At 38.2% G+C, this 14955-nt stretch overlaps 1 protein-coding gene across 1 annotated transcript in view; it reads left to right on the top strand.

Annotated features, from left to right (window-relative positions):
• FAM185A (family with sequence similarity 185 member A) overlaps positions 1 to 14955 on the top strand; it is a 76480-nt gene that overhangs the window by 58836 nt on the left and 2689 nt on the right. The window lies entirely within an intron of this gene.

Raw genomic sequence — 14955 nt, 5'->3', positions numbered from 1 at the left:
ATCTCCAAGAGATACTTGCACACTCATATTCACAACAGCGCTATCACAGTAGCCAAAAGGTGAAAGCAACCTAAATGTCTATTGGTAGATGAATGGTTAAGTGAAGTGTGGCTTATATAGACAATGGAATATTATTTAGCCTTGAAAAGGAAGGAAATCCTGTCACATGCTACATGCATAAGCCTTGAAGACATTATGCTAAGTAAAATAAACTGGTCACAAAAAGACAAATACTGTATGATTCCTCTTATATGTGATATCTATAGTACTCAAGTTCATAGAAACAGAAGGTAGGGGAAGGGGAAAATGGGGACTTCTTCCATGAGTATAGAGTTTGAATTTTGCAAGAAAAAGTTCTGAGGATCTGTTTCACAACAGTGTGAGTATACTTAACACTACTGAACTGTAAACTTAAAAATGATTGAGATGGTAACTTTTATGTTATGCATTTTTTTACCACAATTAAAAATTTTTTTTTAACCATTAATTTTTTTTTTTTTTTTTTTTTTTGCTGGTAAAGCTGCTTTCTAACTGTTGGCCTTAAAAATCATCTAAATACATAGAATGCAAGATTTAAGGTTACCTTTATATGTTTGGAATAAACACGCATTTGGTTTGGTATTAGGCACATTGTAAACTTGCTCTTTTAATATAACAATTTCTTAGTCCCAGAAATGTGAATGGCTTTTGCACGTTTTTTTAAATTACCTTTGGCTGCATTGATGGCTGATACTACTTTTTAAAATATTTATTGTATACATGTACATAATAAATACATGTAAACGATAAAAAAAAAAAAAGAATTAATGCTGGTAAAGTTTTCCTTAAAATCTTACCAGAACGGCACTGGAAAAATGTGTGTGGCAGTGGTGGCAGTGGAGTGTCTTCATGAGATCAGGTTTCAGTTTTAAATACAGGCATACCTCAGAGATACTGTGTTCCAGACCACTGCAATAAAGCAATTCAAATGAATATTTTTGGTTTCCCAGTGCATATAAAAGCTATGTTTATACTATACTGCAGTCCGTTAAGTGTGCAATAGCGTTATGTCTAAAAAACAATGCAGGTACCTTAATTAAAAATGTTTTATTGCTGAAAAATGGTAACCATCATCTGAGCTTTCAATGAGTCATATAATCTTCTTGCCTTGATGTCAATGGCTGCTGCTGACTGTAACGGTAGTGGTTGCTGAAGGTTGAAGGTCGAGGTGGCTGTGGCAGTTTCTTTAAAAGATGACAGGGAAGTTTGCAGCATTGATTCTTCCTTTTACAAATGATATCTCTGTAGCATGCAATGTTGTTTGATAGCATTTTACGCACAGTGGACCTTCTTTCAAAATTAGAATCCATCCTCTCCACCTCTGCTGCTACTTTATCAACTGAGTTTATGGAATATTCTAAATATTCTAAATTCTTTGTTGTCATTCCAACAGTCTTCACAGTGTCTTCACCAGGAATAGATCCATCTCAAAAAACCACTTTATTTGTTCATCCATAAAAAGTACCTTTTGATACATTCAAATTTTATCTTGAGATTGCAGCAATTCAGTCACATCCTCAGGCTGTACTTCTAGTTCTTTTCCTCTTTCCACCACATTTGCAGTTACTTCCTACACTGAAGCCTTGACCCTCTCAAAGCCGTCCATGAGGGATGGAATCAACTTTTTCCAAATTCCTACTAATGTTGAAATTTTAACCTCTTCCCATGAATCTTGAATGTTCTTAATGGCATCTAGAATGAATCCTTTTCAGAAGGTTTTCAATTGACTTTGCCCAGATCCATAGGAGGAATTGCTGTCTATGACAGCTATAGCTTTATGAAATGTATTTCTTCAATAATAAGAATAGAAAGTTGAAATTGCTCTTTGATCCATAAGCTGCAGAATGGATGTTGTGTTAGCAGGCATGAGAACATTAATCCCATTATACCTTTCCATCAGAGCTCTTGAGTGACTGACCACTGCATTGTTAATGAACAGTCATATTTTGGAAGGAATCTTTTTTTCTGAAAATAGGCCTCAACAGTGGACTTAAAGTACTTAGTAAGTCATGTTGTAAACAGATGTACTATCATCCAGGCTTTGTTGTTCCATTGATTGAGCGCAGGCAGAATAGATTTAGCCTAGTATTTTTAAGGTTTTTTTAAAACTTTTATTTATTTATTTGAGAGAGACAGAGACAGAGAAGGGCAGAGAGAGCAGGAGAGAGAGAATCCCAAGCAGGCTTCATGCTGCCACCACAGAGCCTGATGCGGGGCTCAAACCCTGAAACTGCGAGATCATGACCTGAGCCAAAACCAAAAGTCAGACAGACATTCAATCGACTGAGCCACCCAGACGCCCCTTGCATAATTTTTAAGGTCCCTAGGATTTTCAGAATGGTAAATGAGCATTGGCTTCAACTTAAAGTCAGCAGCAGCCTTAGCCTGTGCCGAGAGGGTCAGTCTATCCTTTGAAGTTTTGAAGCCAGGCGTTGACTTCTCTTCTCTAGCTGTGAAAGTCCTAAGTAGCATTTTCTTCCTATATAGCACTGTTTGTATACATTGAAAATCTGTTGTTTTTAGTGTAGCTACCTTCATTAATGATCTTAGCTAGATCTTCTGGATAATTTGCTGCAGCTTCTACGTTAGCACTTTTATGTTATGGAGTACTGTTATGTTACGTTACGTTACGTTACTGCTTCTTTCCTTAAACCTTATGAACTAACCTCTGCTAGCTTCAAACCTTTTTCTTGCAGCTTTCTCACCTAAACCTTCATAGATTTAAAGAGTGTTAGGCCCCTGCTCTGGATTAGGCTTTGGCTTAAGGGAATATTGTGGCTGGTTTGATCCTCTATCCAGACTGCAAAAACTATCTCCATGTCAGCAGTAAGGCTGTTTCACTTTCTTATCATTCATGTCTTCACTAGAGTCACACTTTTAATTTTCTTCCAAGAACCTTACTTTGCATTCACAATCTGGCTAACCATTTGGCACAAGAGGCCAAGCTTTCAGCCTATCTTGGCTTTGGACAAGGCTCCCTCACTAAGCTTTATCATTTCTAGCTTTTGATTTCAAGTGAGAGATGTGTGACTCTTCATTTCACTTGAATACTTGCAGGCTAGTGTAGGGTTGTTAACTGGGCTGATGTTGTTGGCACAATATTGTTGTGTCTCAGCAACTATGGAGGTGTGAGGAGAGTGAGAGACGGGGGACTGACCAGTCCGTGGGGTAGTCAGAACATACACATTTATCAATTAAGTTTGCAGTCTTACATGGGTGCCATCTGTGGTGCTTCAAAGCAGTCACAGTAGTTACATCAAAGATCACTGATCGTAGATCACCCACCGTAACAAATGTAAAAATAATGAAAAAGTTTAAAATATTGTGACGATTGCCAAAATGTGACAAAGTAGCAAATGAAGGGGCCAGTAGACTTGCTCAGTGCAGGGTTACCACAGACCTTCAATTTGTAAAAAAATACAATGTCTACAAAGCACAATAAAGCAAAGTACAATAAAGCAAGGTATGCCTTTATTTGTTTTCTATGTCATAAAATTAAACAATCTGTTAAAAATCATAGAATCTTAACAAAAAGCATAACAAGAATAAAAATAAGACCTGTACACCCACCCTTAGATCTAACTCAGTGCCTAATGGGCAGACTCTTAGTGACATAGTAAAAGTTTGATGAAAATTTAACTGTATTTAATGTAGTAAGAATCAACTTCTTATGATCCAATCTCTTGAGTTTAATAAGGAGACAATAGAGTTAACTTTTTTGGCCCCAGTAGTCTAAAGCAATATTATAAATTTGTTTAATAATGTTCTGCATGATAGCATCTGCATGATAGCATAATCAAATTATTTTACATATATTAATGTTTAAATTACAAATTAAAGTTACTTTGTCATTTTCTATTGTTACTCATAGAATCATGAAATTTAGATTTCATTTTAATTCAGTTTTAAAACCCTATTCTCAACACTTGAGCCATTAAAAAAGACCTCATTAAATTATTTAGGAACACTTACTAGTCCTGTCTACTATCCACTTACTAGTGGATAAAATCACTATCTGCAGACCTGATCTCTTTTTTCTTGCCCATTTCTATTCCACTAAACCAGTACCACCTCAAGCATAATATATTTTAAAACAAATGTTACCTTCCCTTGCCTATCTCCTCCTCCTCCTATCTTCTGTGTTTTCCTTTATTTGGTAAGTCATTCACTCAACAAACTTTTGAGTCAGGCATGCTAGAAACTAGGAATGAACGATAATAGAGTATGGCCTCTCTGTCATCTGGGAAGCTTACATCCTAGTAAGGCAAGACAAATCAGTGAACACAATGAAGTGGAATAAAGGTTGTAGTAAAGATATGTATATGGTACAGTGAAAGCATGTATGTGACCTATCTAAATTAGACTACCATTGTGAGTTTGAAGAGGTGAGAGAAGCACAATATAGCTAGAATATAGAGAGTAGGGGGAATGTGGCATAAAAGAAGGCTAGAGACTTTGGAAGGGGTCAGATCATATAGAGCTGATTTGGATTTTAAACTAAGTGCATGCAAAGGCGCCAAAAGGTTTCATCTGGGTTTACACAATCAAATCTATGCATTAAAAAGTTCGCTGAGTGGGGAGCACCTTGATGGCTCAGTCAGTTAAGCGTCTGAATTCAGCTCGGGTCATGATCTCGTGGTCCGTGGGTTCAAGCCCTGTGTCAGGCTCTGTGCTGACAGCTTGGAGCCTGGAGCTGCTTCAGATTCTGTGTCTCCCTCTCTCTCTGCCCCTCCCCTGCTTGCTCTCTGTCTCGCTGTCTGTCTCTCAAAAAAATAAACATTAAAAAAACTTTTTTTAAAAAGTTCACTGTTGGGGCGCCTGGGTGGCGCAGTCGGTTAAGCGTCCGACTTCAGCCCGGTCACGATCTCGCGGTCCGTGAGTTCGAGCCCCGCTTCGGGCTCTGGGCTGATGGCTCAGAGCCTGGAGCCTGTTTCTGATTCTGTGTCTCCCTCTCTCTCTGCCCCTCCCCCGTTCATGCTCTGTCTCTCTCTGTCCCCAAAAAAATAAATAAACGTTGGGGGAAAAAAAAAAAAAGTTCACTGAGTGGTGCCTGAGTGGCTCAAGTTGGTTAAGTGTCCAACTCTTGGTTTTGGCTCAGGTCATGATCTCACATAGTTCATGAGTTTAGGCCCCACACTGGGACTCTCTCTCTCTCTCAAGATAAATAAATAAACTTAAAAAAAAAGTTCACTGAATGTTGGGGCGCCTAGGTAGCTCTGTCAGTTAAGCGTCTGACTTCGACTCAGGTCATGATCTCCCAGTTCATGGATTCAAGACCCACATCAGGCTCTGTGCCGACAGCTCGGAGCCTGGCATCCGCTTCGGATTCTGTGTCTCTGTCTCTCTCTGCCCCTCCCCGGCACTCTCTCTCTCTCTCTCTCAAAAATAAATAAACATTAAAAAAAATTTTTTTTTAAAGTTCACTGAATGTTGAGTGGAGAAAGATTGGAAAGGACAATGGTGAATGAAGGAAAAGCTAACTAGCAGGCTACTGCAGTAATTCGGAAGAGCTCTTTCTGTGGCCTGGACTCCATAGTAATCTCTCTTAAACTCAACAGAAAAATAAATAAGCCTTCAACAAATTTTGCTTGAAGAAATAGATAAATGGGTGCTATGAAGAAGATACATGCTTACCCCATTGGTATTTATGAAGCTCCTCAGCCTATTCTTTTTGTGTGTAATTTGTTATTATGTCTTGTACTCTAGCCCCTCCTTCCTAAACCAGAAAGGCCTACATTGCAGAACAAAGTTTATTTCCTGCTCACAACACAAGAATCTAGGTACTGATCAGCAGAATTTCTTTGTAGAGTCCCACATGACCTACTACAAGCCCCAGATGTATCTCTAGATTGTCTCTGATAGTAGGTTAAATCCATTAGAGTAATTGTGCAGAGAGACCTCACATAGAGACAGGGCAGTCCCTTTTGGAGAGAGCCGTATGAACAAGTGACTGAGTTTACAGAAACTTTCATGTTTCATTTTGATTCTAAAACTGTTTGGTGCCCAGAAGGCCACAGACCTTATTTATCAGATGGATGGAATAATTTAAGAGGCCTAGAAAATCAGGGCAGATTGCTTTTTTTGTGGAGATTGCCAATCTGAAACCCAGTTTTGGAAATAATGAGCAGTTTTATATGTGAGTTGTCATTATAGGCAGCTGAGCTCAGCTCATCTGGGCCTTCCTTACAGAGCCTATGAGGCATAGAAACAGAAATACCCTCACTGCTAAGAGGTCTGGATTGTATCTGTAGCATGACTTCTGCATGATTTCTGCAAGAAGCATGCCAGTAAAAATTAGTCCCTAGGGCTCAGGCTTCCCACAGGGTTTGATGTGTCAGCCTTGTAATTTTATTTGATTTCCTGCTTCATGATTTCCCTTGCTGTTGCTGTCACTAATAACTGTACATTTCACAATTCTTAAAATGACTTACAAGTATTAGATGCTATTCTGAGGTCAAAAGAAAGCTCAGGCTGAAACATTTACCTACTTTAAAAGCTGTGTGCAGCATGTATTCTTTGGAGTGCATTTTTTAATCCTTTTAAGATCCTTGGTTCCAAGTTTTGTGCTCTACCCATATATAGCAAATTCAACAGGTGGTGAATGGCTTAGGTAAGATATTTCTTGTAAGAAATTGACTTCTCCATTAGCTTTTAGCCTTGGTTCATCAACTTAGATATAAAACCTCACTGTGGTATATAATAACATTCTCTGAGCCCAAAACTGCATGTGGTACAAAGTCTTTCTATCTTAAAAGCCCCAGTTTAGATGTTCAGAGAGTATTAGAGATAAAGCGTGTTGCCAGCCAAATGGTGCGTGTCCTCATCTGCTTAGTATAGAAGGTGATACTACTGGGTTAATTTTATTTTAGTAAAACTAGAAATGTAAAGCATATAAAAAATAAATTCATTTGGGATCCGGCCACCAAGCCAAAATAGAATTCTCAGCTTGTTTTCAGGCCAGAGAGTTATACATTGAATGGTATTGTGATTTATAATGGAAAACTGATTCATGAGTTGGAAAAGAAGTTGAAATGGGACTAAGCCCACAGAATGCCACTTTTAGATCTAGAGACAGTGCTTTACCTCCAAATGGGGGGAAAAATCTAGTGTTTTATTATGACTCATAGAAATAATTCTTTTTTTTAGAATACTCTGAAGTTTGAGTTTTCTCCAAGCTTATAGCACATGGATTTATCAGTCATGTAGATGTGTTTTAGGATGACATGGAAGAAATTCAGTAAGAGAATGAAGAATGCTATAGACTTATGGCTGTCTGCTTAAAAATACTTTAACAGGGGGCCACCTGGGTGGCTCAGTCAGTTAAGCGAATGTCCGACTTTGGTTCAGGTCACGATGGCATGGTTCATGGGTTTGAGCCCCACATTGGGCTCTGTGCTGACAGCTCAGAGCCTGGAACCTGCTTCGAGTTCTGGGTCTCCCTCTCTCTCCCTCCCTCTCTCCCACTCACGCTCTGTCTCTCTGTCTCTCTCTTTCTGACTCTCTCAAAAATGAATAAACATTGTTAAAAAATACTTTTAACAGGGAGTTAATGTAGAAAAACTGCCTTTAGATTTTTTGTGCTTTTAAAGTTTATTTATTTATTTTGAGAGTGAAAGAGAGCAGAAGCAGGTGAGGGGCACAGAGACAGAATCCCAGGCAGGCTCCATGTCATCAGTGCAGAGCCCAGCTTTGGGCTCGAACTCACAAGCCATGAGATCATGACCTGAGCCAAGATCAAGAATAGGACACCTAACCGACTGAGCCACCCAGGTGCCCCAGATTGTGCTTTTAATGTGTTTTAACTTTGTTAAAGTTCTGGGAATGTCATAGATAATTAGACATGAACTTTATTTGTTAATGTTTACCAAAAAAAGACCAGGTTTTGTTTCTTTTCATATGCAAACTTTATGTGTAAGACTAGATAGTAAATATGTTAGACTTTGCAGGCTACATATGGTTTCTGTTGCATAGTCTTTTTATTTTTAATATAACCCCTTAAAAATGTAAAAGTCATTCTTAGCTCTTAGGCCATAAAAACAGGCCTCAGGCCAGATTTGGCCCATGGGCTATAATTTGCTTACCCCTAACCTAGAGATCAAAGTGCAGGTCCCAGTCTTAGAGCATGTGAATTCTGTTTGTAATGCCTGGGGATTTTTGTTTGTTTTTGTATTTGTATTTATTTTGGTCATTTAAGAAATACTGAATCACAGTCAAATCTTACCCTGAATGTACTCTTCCCAGTAATGAAGAAAAATGATTTGTGTCCATGAAAGTGTGATTGCATAAGATTTAAGAAACAGTGCAACCATAGAAGATATACAATGGCAAATAAAAACACAAAAACATTCAGTATCACTAGCCATTAGTGAAGTGCAAATTAAAACCAGAATGAGATATTACCTCTTAGAATACATAAAATAAAAAATACTGCTAATACTAAATGCTGGTAAGGATGTGGAGAGATTGGATCTCTCTTACATTGCTGTTAAGAGTGTAAAATGATATATCCACTCTAAAATTCAGTCTGGCAGTTTGTTAAAAAACTAAACATGAAACTACCATATGTTCCAGCAATTATACTCCTGGGCATTTGTCTTGAAGAAATGAAACTTAGAGTTCACATAAAAACCTGTACACAAAAAGTATAGCTTTATTTGTGATACCCCAAAATTGGAAATGATGAAAATATCTATCAGTAAATTGTTATACAAATTGTAGTATGTCTGTGCAATGAATACAATTCAACAATAAAAAGGAATTTTTATTGATACACACAACTTGGATAGACCTTGAGGGTAGCATGCTGAGTGAAAAAAGCCAGTCTCAAAATGTTACACACTGTATGATTCCATTATTATAATATTTTTGGAATGACAAAATTATAGAAATGGAGAATAGACAAGTGGTTGCTAAAGGTTAGGGAAGAGACAGGATAGACTATAAAGATGTCACAAGAGACTTATTTTGTGGTGATACAACAGTTTTATATCTTGATTATATTGATGTTTATAAATCTATACATGTGATAAAATGTCATATCAGTGTACACAAAAATGTAAAAAAGTGAGTGCATGCAAAAAATGGTGAAACCTGAGTAAGGTCTGTAGTCTAATTAATTGTACTTCGCCAACCAATTACTTGGTTTTGATAATGCACTATAGTTCGGTCATCATTGGGAGAACTGGGTTAATGGGTGCATAGGACCTCTGTGTACTATTTTTGCAACTTGATTCTTGCAAGTCTTTATTATTTCAAAATAAGATGTTAGAGAGCATAGTAAAGGGAATGGGGGGGGGGGTAGATGGGGAGAGGGAGAAAGAGAAGAAAGAAACAATGAAGGCTTCCAGGCAAGAGGTGGAGTAAAATGGACTCATTTTATCCTTTTATCTAAAACAACAATAATAAAATTTTGTAAATAAGAAAAATCAATGAATAAACAGTTTCTAAGACATTATACATCAAGCAATGAAAGAAAGTGATCACTGAGAGATGCAAAACAAACAAAATGAGCCCTGCTTACTGTCTTGAAAAAGTCTCCAGTCTGTAGTACAGAGAGAGAGAGGAACCCATTGTGGAGCCCAGCAGACTCTCTGATTTGAGGAGACCATGATGAGGGTCCACACAGACCAAGACAGTGAGAGTTCATAGGACGAAGTACCAGAGGAAAGACGGCCTTGTGTTCACACTGGTCCAGGAATAATGCCTGTGCCACCTGCCAGACTGGAAAAAATCGTAACTCATGGGGCACTGGGTAGACCACGTAGTTGTTAGAAACAATTATCCCTAGAATGAACATTTCCCCAGAACTGCCTAACAAATCATAAAAGCAAGAGATGAAATGCTTAAACTGTTTCCAAGTAACTGCATCTCTGAACCAAGCTCAAGATTTATAGGAATACAAAATCATCTAGCACCCAAAAAAATAAAATTTACAATGTCTAGCATCCAAGCAAAGATTAACAGACATGCAAAAAGGCAAGCAAACATGACCCATAATAAAGAGAATGTCAGTTGAAACCCACCCAGAACAGATATGGATGTCAGAATTAACAGAGAAGGAAAATAAGTTATCAAAACTGCATTCCACATATTAGAATATAGAATAAAGTTAAGACATGGAAGATGTAAAAAAGACCAAAATTGGATTTCTAGAAATGGAAACTACAATGTCTGAGATGAAGAATACAGTGGATGGGATTAAACATAAAAAATTTGAAGAACAATGAGCCTTTTTGAGAATACTTCTTGGGCAAAACTGTCTACTTGCTCGAAGTCTAGAGGTCTGTTGACTTTGTTATTATTCCAGGTAATTGAGAGAAAATGTAATGATGGAAACCATTAAAACTAGTTTAAAAATGGGGCCAGATCATGACCTGAGCCAAAGTCGGCTCAGTCAGTTAAGCAGCTGACTTTGGCTCAGGTCATGATCTCCTGGTTCATGGGTTCAAGCCTGCATCGGGCTCTGTGTTGACAGGTCAGAGCCTAAAGCCTGCTTTGGATTCTGTGTCTCACTCCTTCTCTGCTCCTTCCCTGGTCATGCTCTGTCTCTCTCCCTCTCTTAAAAACAAATAAGCATTTAAAAACAATTTTTTTTAAACACTAGTTCAAAAATACTTTCTTGTCGGTAATAATTTGTTAAGATGCCTGGGGCTGCATTGTCGTTAAGGGCAGGCTGTAAATACTTGTAGAATGTTGACAACGTTGAAATATTTGGTTATAGAATTGTATATGGTTAGAGGTTTTATTTGTGAAATATATGCAGTAAAAATAATAAAATTTCAGAGTATTTTCATGTTGTTTCATAAGTTTATGATTTACTTTCCTAGCCAGTTGGTAAACTTTTTGAGCATATTAGTATGTCTTTGTACATCTTCTGAATATAAAGATGTAAATACTTTAGCATGGTGCTTCCCATAATAGGTGGTCAGTAGTGTTTATAATGTAAAAGAGGGAATCTTCCAACTATGAATCATTGAAGTTAAATATGCTAATAAGGCAGCACCAGAATTATTCTTCTGAATCAAATGTAAATAAAGTCTGTCCTAGGGTTGGGAAAGGGAGGTGGAGGTCAGGAACAGGGGAGGGGAAGGGAGAAGCTCACCTTAGTGAAGAAGCTTTTTAAGCCTAATTTTAAACAAGAGAATTAAATTCTGCAAATTACTACTTAGAGCCCTATCTTTATCCACAGAGAGTGCTGATTAGATCAGGTGTATTTTGGGTTAAATAATGACTAATGCTTCTCAACTAAGTATTTGGGGGGAAATAAAAGAACTTGGAGATTCATATATTTGGGTAGATTTGGACAGGGTGGATTTAGAGAGCAAACACTGTAGTTTAAAAACGTCCTTAGAAGAAACTCTTCCCCCCATTTAGTTAATGGAAGCCAAACTACATAGGGATAGGGTAGTCATTTCCCTTTTTTTGGCCAATAAAACACTGATTATCATTGGCAAGGGGAATTAAATAAGGAACAAGTTTTCTGCAACCACAAGTTCCAGTGTGTGTTGCAAGATTTTTGTAGGAAGGAATTTATAAACTTTACAAATTAGAATGGAGTCTCCACAGATTCAGGCCAGAGTATGAAAAGCTTTCAATAAATTACTTATAGGCAAGATAGAGAAAGCTATTTTCAAGCAACCCAAGTGGAATTGTATAAATATAAACTGTCTTGTTTTTTGAGTATTGTCTCTAGCCTAAAATTGCTGTGTGTTCATTTTGTTAGTAGCAGTAGCACTGTGTGCAGTATGAGGGCCAAGGGCAGGCTGCCCCAGGAAAGGCCACTTTGGCATAAAGATGATTTCAAGTTATAAGTAATCAAAACCCAGTAGATGCAGTAAAAGCTGTCTGCCTCTCCCTCAACTGCATAAATTTACTTTGGAAAGGAAAGCCTGTGCCAGCAAGAGAGCTATTAACAGAGACTCCCCTTTACCTAAGAAACTTACCTGCATAATGGGGCAACTTTTGTTTTTCAAAGCATCTCCTTTCACTTTCCTGCTAATGAGCTTCTCCCCTTTGTATCTTCAGGCCCCACCCCTCTCCTTAGCTCGTATAAGCTTCAAGTTGCCTCACTGTCTTTGGAATTTCATGTGTGTGGGGATTCTCCATATGCACACATACTAAATTTGATTTTCTCCTGTAGATGTCTCATGTCAGTTTGATTCTAAGTCCAGTTAAAAGGACCATAAGGCAGAGGAAGGCCTTTCTCCCCGACAGTAGCCTCTTCTACTGTTGCAAAAGAAAATGAGTAGATTGGCTTCTCTTTCCATAAGCAAGAAAAGCGTAATTGGGGAGGTGACACATAACATATTAAGGAAAAGATCTTAGGTATTTGGGAAAACCTTACTATCATTTACTATTGATGCCAAAGAGTGTAAGAAAATAATAAACTTAGAGCAACCAATGTTCAAGATTTCCAATTCTTTCCTCTATATTTATTTGAATTACTAGGAAAAAAATTATGTATTATAGAAAACCTATTGCGTGCAGGTACCTCAAAATCCTGACCTACCAAATGCAGCACAAGCACAAAAAGAAGAACATTAAAATTGACATAGCTGAACTCCTTAATGACAAGTTGGAGGAAAAACAGAAGCTTCTGTGAAATAACAAAATTCAGCCAGGTAAATTTGAAGACCTAATTGGCTTTATTAAACAATTAATGATTTGGGCAGCACCTCACCTAGCAAGTAGAGGGGCACACCGAGGTGTTGTACAAAATGGAAGGTTTTTCCAGAAGGAGGATAGGACCAAGAAAGTTGTTAGCAAAAGAAAAGGATTATTCCAGGCTAGGCCCTTTCTAGGGGGGGGAAAAGGGGGTCTTCCCATGCAAAGAACCTCATCATTCTCTGGGGAATGAAGAGGTCCCATGTGGCAGAGTCTCGTTGCCACTGACTAAAAATTCCTGACTGACCAGTGAAGACTACGTTTCTGTGGGAGTTTGAAACTGCAATTAGATTATGTATTAAGCATCTGTTTGGGAACTTGGTCTAAGAGACACCATTTGGGCCTGTGGTGTTTTGTTTTGTTTTGTTTTGTTTTGTTTTGTTTTGTTTTGTTTTGTTTTTTTAACACATCTAACACAGGGATTTACCAAATGGAATGAGATTTTAATCAGTTTAATGAGAAGTAGAGTCATGATATTGAAATCTAGCAAGAGAGGGGTACCTGGGTGGCTCAGTCAGTTAAGTGTCCGACTCTTTGATTTCAGCTCAGGTCATGATCTCATGGGTTCCCAGGACCAAGCCCTGCGTCAGACTGTGTGCTGAGTGTGGAGCCTGCTTGGGATTCCCTCCCCTGCCCCCCCCACACACACACATTAAGGGGTGCCTGGTGGCTCAGTCAGTTAAGCGTTCCAACTTCAGCTCAGGTCATGATCTTGCAGTTCATGGATTCAAGCCCCACCTTGGGCTCTGTGCTAACAGCTCAGAGCCTGAAGCCTGCTTCAGATTCTGTGTCTCCCTCTCTCTCTGCCCCTCCCCTGCTCATGCTCTGTCTCTCTCCCTCTCTTAAAACTAAACAAACAAACATTTAAAAAAATAAAAAAGAAATATAGCAAGAGAAGTGGAAGGAAAAACTCCAGAGGAACTTGAAAGATGCAATGAACTCTAAAACACTGATAGATAAGATTATGGCTCAGATTAAAGGGGAAGCAAGAATTCAGAGAAGAATTTGTATCAGAAAAGCACTCGACACAAAGATTGGATGGTGTAAAGCACCTTTTCATCAGCTAGGAATATCATATGGTACTAACAAGGGAAAAACTATGCTAAAGAAAAATTGTTTCCTGATTGGTGTTTTTGGATTCAGCAAAGAAAATGTATATAAGGAATTGAGACAGTGTATTCACAACTCTCCTCAGTACGGTTTTTTTTTTTTTTTTTGGCAGTGCAATATTATTATTTATTGGGTTCTGTTAGATTTGACTCAAACAGCTGATACACATTCCCTAAACTAAGCCTAAAAAGCTTCACACAAAAAAAAGTGTCAGCACCAAAGGGTATGTTATCACAGAGGTAGGTGGCAAGAGATTTTTGCCCCCTAAGGCTGGTATTTGGCTTGGTTGAGCACTACCTAGAAGCCAGAGTATAGAAGTGAGTTGAAAAGAGCTATTTATGTATATGTTCAGAATGGGTAGATATTATACCTGCCTGAAGGCAAAGAAGAGAGAATAGGAAATCGCCCTTACACTTAGGCAACTTGCAAGAGAAGTACGAGAGGAGAACCAAACTCACTGGTACAATCTTTCATAGCACAGTGACACCTAGAACACAGTCTAGTGTGTTCTCACACATCCATAGCAGTTCCTCCTCCTTAGGAGGCAGGTGGCCGAGAGTGAGGGCTTGAGCAAGTCCTCTCCCTTAGAGGCCTACCATTTTAAGGTAATTTGGGATGAACGTTAACACCTCCTTAGGCCCATCAATCCTAACTGAATTGACTGAGGTTTTATAACATAAACAGTAGTTTGAAACACTAAAAAGCTTACTTTCATATTAAATGGCTTCAGAACTCTGTATGAGGTCGATATTAAGATGTTTTTTATCTTGCTACCAGGGCTTGGAGATGGAAATGTCACAAGCGGATTTCTGTTGCAATGGGGATAATAAGACCTCAACTCATAATACTAGCTCAGTGATACTTATTTACTAATACATTTCATCACTGACGTTGGAAAAGAACATTATAAAATTACAACTCAGAGATAAGAAATGGTGCCAACGATTTTAAAGTATTTCATGTTTTGTCATGATAAAACAGGGCCCTAAGATCAGAGAATTGGGTGAGGATTTGGAGGAGCTTAATATCTTAATCACTTAATTTCTTCTAGTTTCCCCATGGGTCTAAGTTGGTAGTATTTCTTCATGTGGGGAGGAGACTGAAATTCTGAAGGTTGTGCTACTGGCTACTACAAAGAGCCTG

This window comes from Lynx rufus, unplaced genomic scaffold, assembly GCF_022079265.1.
Source record: "Lynx rufus isolate CCGP_SWC_20201006 ecotype Redwood Valley unplaced genomic scaffold, mLynRuf1.p SCAF_4, whole genome shotgun sequence".
Classification (NCBI taxonomy): domain Eukaryota; kingdom Metazoa; phylum Chordata; class Mammalia; order Carnivora; family Felidae; genus Lynx; species Lynx rufus.
The sequence above is the reverse complement of the archived record's forward strand: the minus strand, read 5'-3'. Positions and strand labels throughout refer to the sequence as shown.